Source organism: Dendrobates tinctorius, unplaced genomic scaffold (genome assembly GCF_039654945.1).
Source record: "Dendrobates tinctorius isolate UK_male_01 unplaced genomic scaffold, ASM3965494v1 ptg000011l, whole genome shotgun sequence".
In the NCBI taxonomy this organism is placed as follows: Eukaryota; Metazoa; Chordata; class Amphibia; order Anura; family Dendrobatidae; genus Dendrobates; species Dendrobates tinctorius.
Window position 1 is genome coordinate 59,145,434 of NW_027361679.1, and position 8,325 is coordinate 59,153,758.

Consider the following 8,325-nt stretch of genomic DNA (forward strand, 5'->3'; position numbering starts at 1 on the left):
TTTTTAAGCCGCCACCATGATAAGGTAGACTCTTTTTGCCAGACCCTACTATAATAGCCTATTAAACATTTGTTAAATTATCCAATACTGTTTAGGAATATTTTTATTTATTTTTAAATTTTTAAAATGACCAATGATATCACATACTTCGGACAAATACCATCACACCATGACTAGACCACATATTACCACAACATAGTGTCTGAATACTACATCACTGATCATTAACCCCTTCACCCCCAAGGGTGGTTTGCACGTTCACGACAGGGCCAATTTTTACAATTCTGACCACTGTACCTTTATGAGGTCATAACTCAGGAACGCTTCCATGGATCCCGGTGATTCTGACAATGTTTTCTCATGACATATTGTACTTCATGTTATTGGTAAAATTTCATTCAAATAACTTGCATTTATTTGTGAGAAAAACGGAAATTTGGCGAAAATTGTGAAAATTTTGCAATTTTCCAACTTTGAATTTTTATGCCCTTAAATCACAGAGATACGGCACACAATAAACTTGATAACTAACATTTCCCACATGTTTACTTTACATCAGCACAATTTTGGAACCAAAATTTTTTTTTTGTTAGGAAGTTATAAGGGTTAAAAGTTGACCAGCGATTTCTCATTTTTACAACACCATTTTATTTTTAGGACCACATCACATTTGAAGACACTTTGAGGGGTCTATATGATAGAAAATACCCAAAAGTGACACCATTCTAAAAACTGCACCCCTTAAGGTGCTCAAAACCACATTCAAGAAGTTTATTAACCCTTTAGGTGCATCACAGGAATTTTTTTGAATATTTAAAAAAAATGAACATCTAACTTTTTTTCATAAAAAAAATACTTCAGGTTCAATTTTTTTTATTTTACCAAGGGTAACAGGAGAAATTGGACTGCAAAAGTTATTGTGCAATTTGTCCTGAGTACGCTGATACCTGATATGTGGGGGGGAACGACTGTTTCGGTGCATGGCAGAGCTCAGAATGGAAGGAGCGCTGTTTGACTTTTTCAATGCAAAATTGGCTGGAATTCAGATTGGACGCCATGTCACGTTTGGAGAGTCCCTGATGTACCTAAACAGTGGAAACCCCCTACAAGTGACCCCATTTTGGAAACTAGACCACCCAAGGAACTTTTCTAGATATGTGGTGAGAACTTTGAACCCACAAGGGCTTTACAGAAGTTTATAACGTACAGCGGTACAATTAAAAAATCATATTTTTTCCACAAAAATGATCTTTTCACCCTCAATTCTTATTTTTCCAAGGGTAACAGGACCCTAAAAGTTATTGTGCAATTTGTCCTGAGTATGCTGATACCCCACATGTGGGGGTAAACCACTATTTGGGCGCATGGCAGAGCTCGGAAGGAAAGCAGCGCCATTTGACATTTTTGGCTGGAATTGAGATCGGACACCGTGTCGCGATTGGAAAACCCCTGATGTACCTAAACAGTGGAAATCCCCCACAAATGACACCATTTTGGAAACTAGACCCCCTAAGGAACTTATCTAGATGTGTGGTGAGAACTTTGAACCCCCATGGGCTTCACAGAAGTTTATAATGCCCGGGCATGAAAATAAAAAAATCGTATTTTTTCCACAAACATGATCAATTAGTCCCCAATTTTTTCATTTTCCCAAGGGTAACAGGAGAAATTGGACCCCAAAAGTTGTTGTCCAATTTGTCCTGAGTACACTGACACCCCATGTGTGGGAGAAAACTACTGTATGGACACACGTCAGGGCTCGGAAGGGAAGTAGTGACGTTTTGGAATGCAGACTTTGATGGAATGGTCTGCGGGTGTCATGTTGCCTTTGGAGAGCCCCTAATGTACCTAAACAGTGGAAACCCCCACAAATGACCCCATTTTGGAAACGAGACCCCCTAAGGAACTTATCTAGATGTGTGGTGAGCACTTTGAACCCCCAAGGGCTTCACAGAAGTTTATAATGCCCGGGCATGAAAATAAAAAAATCGTATTTTTTCCACAAACATGATCAATTAGTCCCCAATTTTTTCATTTTCCCAAGGGTAACAGGAGAAATTGGACCCCAAAAGTTGTTGTCCAATTTGTCCTGAGTACGCTGACACCCCATATGTGGGAGAAAACTACTGTATGGACACACGTCGGGGCTCGGAAGGGAAGCAGTGACGTTTTGGAATGCAGACTTTGATGGAATGGTCTGCGGGTGTCATGTTGCCTTTGGAGAGCCCCTAATGTACCTAAACAGTGGAAACCCCCACAAATGACCCCATTTTGGAAACGAAACCCCCTAAGGAACTTATCTAGATGTGTGGTGAGCACTTTGAACCCCCAAGGGCTTCACAGAAGTTTATAATGCCCGGGCATGAAAATAAAAAAATCATTTTGATATTTTTGCCCCCAATTTTTTATTTTCCTAAGGGTATCAGGAGAAATTGGACCCCAAAAATTGTTTTGCAATTTGTCCTGAGTAGGCTGATACCCTACATGTGGGGGTAAAACACTGTTTGGGCGCATGGCAGAGCTTGGAAGGGAAGGAGCACCATTTGACTTTTTCAACTCAGAATTGGCTGGAATTGAGATCAGATGCCATGTTGCATTTGGAGAGCCCCTGATGTGCCCAAACAGTGGAAACCCCCAATTCTAACTCCAACCCGAACCCCAACACACCCCTAACCCTAATCTCAGCCCTAACCCTAACCCTAGCCCTAACCCTAGCCCTAACCCTAGCCCTAACCCTAGCCCTAGCCCTAACCCTAGCCCTAACCCTAACGGAAAAATGGAAATAAATACATTTTTTTTATTTTATTATTTTTCCCTAACTAAGGGGGTGATAAAGGGGGGTTTGATTTACTATTTATGGCGGTTTTTATATTTGGCAGCTGTCGCACGCTAAAAGATACTTTTTATTGTAAGAATAGTTTTTGCATCACCACATATTGAGAGCTATAATTTTTCCGTATTTTTACACACCGAGTCATGTCAGGTCTTATTTTTTGCGGGATGAGTTGACGTTTTTATTGGTACCATTTTCGGGCACGTGACATTTTTTGATCGCTTTTTATTCCGATTTTTGGGACGCAGAATGAACAAAAACCAGCGTTTCATGAATTTCTTTTGGGGGGGTGCGTTTACACCGTTCCGCGTGCGGTAAAATTGATAAAGCGGTTTTATTCTTCGGGTCAGTACGGTTACAGCGATACCTCAGTTAGGTCGTTTTTTTATGTTTTGTCGGTTTATGCAATGAAAACTATTTTATATAAAAAATAATTATTTTTGCATCGCTTTATTCTGCGAGCTATAACTTTTTTATTTTTTCGCTGATGATGCTGTGTGGTGGCTCGTTTTTTGCGGGACAAGATGACGTTTTCAGCGGTACCATGGATATTTATATGCGTCTTTTTGATCGTGCGTTATTACACTTTTTGTTTGGCGGTATGATAATAAATCATTATTTTTTGCTTCGTTTTTTATTTTTATTTTTTAAGGGGTTCACTAAAGGGGTTAACTAATGGGACAGTATTATAGGGCGGGTCGTTACGGACGCGGCGATACCCAACATGTGTACTTTTATTGTTTTTTTTTATTTTCAAAAAATGGATTTATTGGGGGAATATTTTTTTTTTTTTCTAATTTGGCGATTTTTTAAAAATTATTTTAACACTTTTTTTTATTTTTTTTTAACTTTATTAAATAGTCCCAGGTGGGACATCACTGTCCTGTGACAGATCGCTGATCTTTCACATCACAGGCAGTGCAGAAGGCTTCCTCATGCCTGCGCTTTGCAGGCACTGAGGAAGCCAGCTTCCTGCAGGCCCCCGAATCCAAGATGGCGACAGGGGCCTTCGGGGGCCTGCAGGAAAGGAGCCCCCCGCAGCAGCGCTGCACATTGCGCTGCCGTGGGGGGCTCAGGGAAGCACGGAGGGAGCCCCCTCCCTGCCGATGCTTCCCTTTAACCCCCGGTACACCACGATCATGTTTGATCGCGGTGTGCAAGGGGTTAACATGTCGGGGGCGGTCCGTGACCGCCCCTGACACATTGTGCCGGGTGTCAGCTGTGATAATCAGCTGACACCTGGCCGCGATCAACGGCGCTCACCACGTGGGCGCCGCTGATCGCGGTAGACGTACTATCCCATCCATGGGCATAGGGGCCCGGGTCCCATGGACGGGATAGTACGTCGGATGTCAGGAAGGGGTTAATAAAAAAAAAAATACTAATATTACCATAAGTGCCATTATGCACAGCAGCTCTGTACATTTCTACAGTGCCATTGTACAGGTAATACAGTGATCACTAATGATATTATACACAGTAGCTCTCTATATAATGTATATTGTACAGGTAATAGTGATCACCAGTGACATTACATAAAGGAACTCTGTATATACTCTATAGTGTATAAGTAAGACATTGACTCACCAGCAGGGCCGGCGATAGGGGCAGGCAGACCAGGCAGCTGCCTAGGGCCCCCGCTGCCCCAGGGGCCCCAGCTAGCGGCACATCACGCAGCCGCTATGGGGCCCTTGTGAGGCAGGGGGGCCCACCTGCCCCCAGCGCCGACTCCCCCAGTCGCTGCATTGAAGGAGAGAGCATCAGCTGACGCTCCCTCTCCCATCACTTCCCGCTCTGCCTCTGACACAGCGGGTGCGCAATGACGTCATCGCGCACTCACTGTGTGCCAGGCAGAGCAGGCACGAGGACAAGGTGAGGAGTGTTTTTTTTTTTAATCAGTGTGAGTACTGGACTGTGGGGTCACTCTGGGGGGGCTATATACCATGCTGGGCTGTATACCATGTGGGCTGTATACCATGCTGGACAATATACCATGCTGGGCTGTATACCATGGTGGGCTGTATACCATGGTGGGCTGTATACAATGCAGGCCTGTATACCATGGTGGGCTGTATACCATGCTGTGTTGTATACCATGCTGGGCTGTATACCATGGTGGACTGTATACCATGGTGAGCTATATACCATGCTGGGCTATATACCATGCTGGGCTATATACCATGCTGGGCTATATACCATGCTGGGCTGTATACCATAGTGGGCTGTATACTGGGCTGTATGCCATGCTGTGTTGTATACCAGGTTTCCCCAACTCCAGTCCCCCAGGCCCACCAACATATCATGTTTTCAGGATTTCCTTTGTTTTGCACAGGTGATGCAATTATCACCTGAGCAATACTAAGGAAATCCTGAAAACATTATCTGTTGGTGGGCCTTGAGGACTGGAGTTGGGGAACCCTTCTGTATACCATGCTGGGCTGTATACCATGGTGGACTGTATACCATGCAGGGCTGTATACCATGCAGGGCTGTATACCATGGTGGGCTGAATACCATGCTGGGCTGAATACCATGCTGGGCTGAATACCATGCTGGGCTGAATACCATGGTGGGCTGTATACCATGCTGGGTTGTATACCATGCTGGGCTGTATACCATGCAGGGCTGTATACCATGGTGGGCTGTATATCATGCTGGGCTGTGCTATATATCATGCTGGGCTGTGCTATATACCATGTGGGCCTGTGGTATATACCATGTTGGGCTGTGCTATATACCATGTGGGGCTGGGCTATATACCATGTGGGGCTGGGCTATATACCATGTGGGGCTGTGCTATATACCATGGTGGGCTGTGCTATATAATGTGTGTGTCACGATGACCCGTCCTGTGTGACGCGACCCGCAGGCCGGTAACTGAAACAACAAGATGCGACACTTGATACTGTCCTGTGTTGTGAGTTCATTTTCCCCTTCACTACTGAGGCCCGAGGAACTCCCTCTTCTGGTGAAGAAAGGTAGTGAGCCTGATTGTCAAACACCTGGGGCTGATGATGATGACTGGCTGAGTGGAGTTAATGACTGGATATAAGGCTGCCGACGCCCTTCTGGCCTGCGGGTGATTTCTCTGTGGACTTCTAGGAAACCAGTCTGATTCCTGCTCATCTAAAGCTAAGATTTCTGCTTTGCCTTTTTGCATTAGTGTTTTGTTTTCTTTGCTTTTCTGCCATTCCCTGCTGGGGTGAGCTGAATCTCCTTTTGCCTGTTGCTCTGTCTTCAGAATATTCCTGAGTACTGACATAGCTTTTTTTTGAAGCCTAGCGTCTTCAGGGCCTTTTTTACTGTCAGTTTGTTGGCTCTTATTTTCATAGGGTTTTTCACGGATTGCAGACAGCAGCCTTCCTGTCCTTTCCTATCTAAGCTAGCTTGGGCCCCATCTTTGCTCAGTCTATCTTTCTGTCTGTGTTTTGTTCTTTCTTCTTGCTTCACCGTCATTATTTGTGGGGGGCTGCCTTTTGCTTTGGGGTCTGCTCTGGGGCAGTTTAGATTTCCCTTTCTGTCTTTAGGCTATGTAGTCCTACGGCTGTGATCGAGGGGCCTAGGGCATCGTAGGAGCCCCCCACGGCTACTGCTAGTTGTGTTGTTAGGTTCAGGGGTCTGCAATCCGATAGCTGCCAACTTCTCTGGTTTTCTGGACTTAGCTAGCATTTCTATTTTTGCCTCCTACGGTGACTCAATCATAACAGTCCTGTGTGATACGGCCTGCCGGCCGGTAATTGAAACAGCAAGACACGGGGAAGGGGGAAACAGTTACAACGGTGGGCCCTGCGATAGGGAAAGGGGACTTGGAGACCTCCTGCACTCCCCTGAGTCAGTGTCCCTAACGCTCCTAACGCTCCCTATGCCGGTTCCACACTGGGCGCCGATCAGGAACCTGTCCTCCTAGCACACCCTACACCTATCCCTTGCTAGGGAGCTGGGTGGCGCAGGCACTGGCCCCACCGCTGTACTAATACACACTAAGGAAAAACACAAACAGGGAAACACCAATTAGCTTTACTCTGTTGCTCTAGCTCCTGGCAACAGAGTCCATCACCAGAATGCAGCTCTCCTCCTGAATAGCTGCCACCAAGCTCTGTCAGAGCTACAAGGAAATCCCCTCTGACTCCTTCCACACCAGGGCTAAGACAGTGCTGCAAGGAACGCTCTCCAGCTCCTTCCTCCACCAAGGATGGTTGAAATGAACACTATCACCAACACTGATTGCAACACTTGTGACTCTTTTATAGCAGAGCCTGAACAATTACACCTGCATTATAATCATGTGCACTTAACTAAAAAAAAACAGAGTGCAATGACGCTCACCACCACCGGGGGCAAAAACCAAACTTAAGCACAGCTTAAGAAAAAAAAAGGTTACCTGTGCTTTTTATCAGTCATGATCCAGCATGGATCATGATAGTGTGATACTGTGCTAGATAACGTGTGGTACTGTGCTAGATAACGTGTGGTACTGTGCTAGATACCATGGTGGGCGGTGCCATATACCATGGTGGGGCTGTGCTATATACCATGATGGGGCTGTGCTATATACCGTGTGGGGCTGTGCTATATAACGTGTGGGGCTGTGCTATATAACGTGTGGGGCTGTGCTATATAACGTGTGGGGCTGTGCTATATACTATGTAGTGCTGGGCTATGTACCATGCGGCTGTGTTATATACAATGGGGGTACATTTTACATTATATTCTATTGGGGATGCTGTTATGAATGGGTCACCGAGGAGGAAAAAGCAAAACAAGCTAAGTCACAGAAAACCAGAGAGGTTGGTAACTATGCAGATTGCAGATCCCTGATCCTACCACACAACTAGCAGCAGCCGTGGAGCGTGCCTACGATGTTCCTAGACGCTTCGTCACAGCCGGAGGACTAAATAAGCCTGAAGCATGAAAAGGGGAAAACTAACTGCCCCAGAGCAGACCCCAAAGGAATAGATAGCCCCCACACATGTATTGACGGTGAAACAAGATGAAGGCACAAACACAGGCAGGAAAATAGGCTGAGCAAACGATGGGGCCCAAACTAACTAGAGAGGAAAGGAAAGGAAAGACACTGTCTGCAACCTGCAAAAAACCCTACAAAAATAATGTCCAACACTACTGATAGCAAAATTAACCCTGAAGTCACTAGACTTCTCCCACTATATCAGCACTCTGAAATATTCTGAGACAGAGCAAAAAGAGACCAAACTAGTAAGGGACAAAAAGTAAATAGGCAAAATACTGATAAATAAGAGTGGAAATTCAGCACAGCCCCCAGCTGGGGCTGGCTGACCACACCAAAAAACTGAATAGACCAACAAAATCAAGTGTCGACATTAGCGGAAAAACTTAGCTTTAGATGACTGGAACAAAGCTGAAAACCAAGAGCTGACAAGCCAGAAGGAATCACCAGCAACTGAATAGGGCGTCGGCTGTCTTAAATCCAATTTGAGACTCCTGAGGTCAAATCGTCATCCTCATTCTCAGGT